The following is a 2,465-nucleotide window of genomic DNA, read 5'->3' on the forward strand; positions in this document are numbered from 1 at the left end:
AGAACTGGCCTTACAAAGTTCTCCTTGAAGCGGCTCACACTTCACACTTAAATAGGTGATTCCTAAACGTGTCATCCTGTAGATACACTATTTGATATACCCCGTATCAAATTTAGAAATCATTAAAAAGCCTTAATGCTTTATCCTTGGTACTGAACATTGTCTCATCACGAGAATGGACTAAAATTTTATTTGACAATGTTGAACCGTCATTAATGACTTTGTTTGATCTCTTTGAACCTAGATCTTGGGATCTCCAGTCTTCTAGGTAGAGTTACCGCCACAATGACTTGTTCTCGGCCATAGCCCCATTCCCCTTGATGATTTCTCAACTACCTCTCTAGTTAGGCCTTTTGTAAGTGGATCCGACACATTATCACTTGACTTTACATAGTCAATTGTGATAATTCCTCTAGAGAGTAATTGCCTAACGGTTTTATGTCTTCGTCGTATATGACGAGATTTACCGTTATACATGACGCTCCCAGCCCTTCCAATTGCCGCTTGACTATCACAATGTATGCATATTGGTGCCAACGGTTTGGGCCAAAATGGAATGTCTTCCAAGAAATTCCGGAGCCATTCAGCTTCTTCACCGGCTTTATCTAAGGCTATGAATTCAGCCTCCATTGTAGAGCGGGCAATACATGTTTGTTTGGACGACTTCCAAGATACTGCTCCTCCACCAATAGTGAATACATATCCACTCGTGGACTTAGAATCAGTTGAACCGGTGATCCAATTTGCATCACAGTATCCCTCAATCACCGCAGGGAAATTACTGTAGTGCAATTCAAAGTTCTGGGTATGTTCTAAATATCCCAAAACTCGTTTCATTGCCATCCAATGAGATTGGCCTGGATTGCTCGTATATCGACTCAGTTTACTTATAGCACAAGCTATGTCTGGTCGTGTACAATTCATGATATACATTAAGCATCCCAATACACGAGCATAATCCAATTGTGATATGCTTTGGCCTTTGTTCTTTGCTAATGCAAGATTCACGTCAATTGGAGTCTTTGCAACTTTAAAGCCCAAGTGCTTGAATTTTTCAAGTACTGTCTTAATATAATGAGATTGTGACAATGCCAGACCTTGAGGAGTCTTATTGATCTTAATTCCCAGAATTAAATCAGCAACTCCCAAGTCTTTCATATCAAACTTGCTATTGAGCATACGCTTAGTAGCATTTATGTTGGCAATGTCATTACTCATTATCAACATATCATCCACATATAGGCAAACAATGACTATGTGATTTGGAACATTTTTAATGTACACGCATTTATCACATTCATTTATCTTAAAACCATTTGACAACATTGTTTGGTCAAATTTCGCATGCCATTGTTTGGGTGCTTGTTTTAGTCCGTAAAGAGACTTAACAAGTCTACATACCTTCTTTTCTTTACCTGGAACCACAAACCCTTCAGGTTGTTCCATGTAAATTTCTTCCTCCAACTCTCCATTTAAGAAGGCCGTCTTAACATCCATTTGATGAATTTCAAGACCATACACTGCAGCTAATGCTACTAACATCCGTATGGACGTAATTCTTATAACTGGAGAGTATGTATCAAAGTAGTCTAGACCTTCTCGTTGTCTATACCCTTTGACTACGAGCCTTGCCTTGAATTTATCAATAGTGCCATCATCTTTGATTTTTCTCTTAAAAATCCATTTAGAACCCAAAGGTTTATTTCCAGGAGGAAGATCAACCAATTCCCATGTATGGTTGTTCAATATGGATTCTATTTCACTATTGACTGCCTCTTTCCAAAACAATGATTCCGAAGAAGTCATAGCTTCTTTAAATGTTTGAGGCTCATTCTCCAATAAGAAAGTCACAAAATCTGGTCCAAATGAAGTAGACGTTCTTTGACGTTTACTACGTCTTGGATTCTCCTGATTACATGTACTTTCTTTTGTTTCTTCCCGAGGTCGTTTAGATCCTTCACCAAACGACTCACATTCCTTTTTATACGGATATATATTTTCAAAAAACTCAGCATTATCTGATTCTATAACCGTATTATTATGAATGTCGGGATTTTCTGATTTATGAACCAGAAATCGATATGCTTTACTATTTGTCGCATATCCTATGAAAACACAATCAACGGTTTTCGGTCCTATCTTTACCCTTTTGGGTTTAGGAACTTGCACTTTTGCCAAACACCCCCACACTTTAAAATAATTCAAGTTGGGCTTCCTTCCTTTCCATTGTTCATAAGGAATGGATTGTGTTTTGCTATGGGGCACTCGATTTAATATTCGATTAGCCGTAAGAATGGCTTCCCCCCACAAGTTCTGTGGCAAACCAGAACTTATCAACAACGCATTCATCATCTCCTTTAATGTGCGATTCTTTCTTTCCGCAATCCCATTAGATTGGGGCGTGTAAGGGGCTGTTGTTTGATGAATAATTCCATATTCTAAACATATTTCTTCAAAAGGAGATT

This window comes from Nicotiana tomentosiformis, chromosome 12 (assembly GCF_000390325.3).
Source record: "Nicotiana tomentosiformis chromosome 12, ASM39032v3, whole genome shotgun sequence".
Classification (NCBI taxonomy): Eukaryota; Viridiplantae; Streptophyta; class Magnoliopsida; order Solanales; family Solanaceae; genus Nicotiana; species Nicotiana tomentosiformis.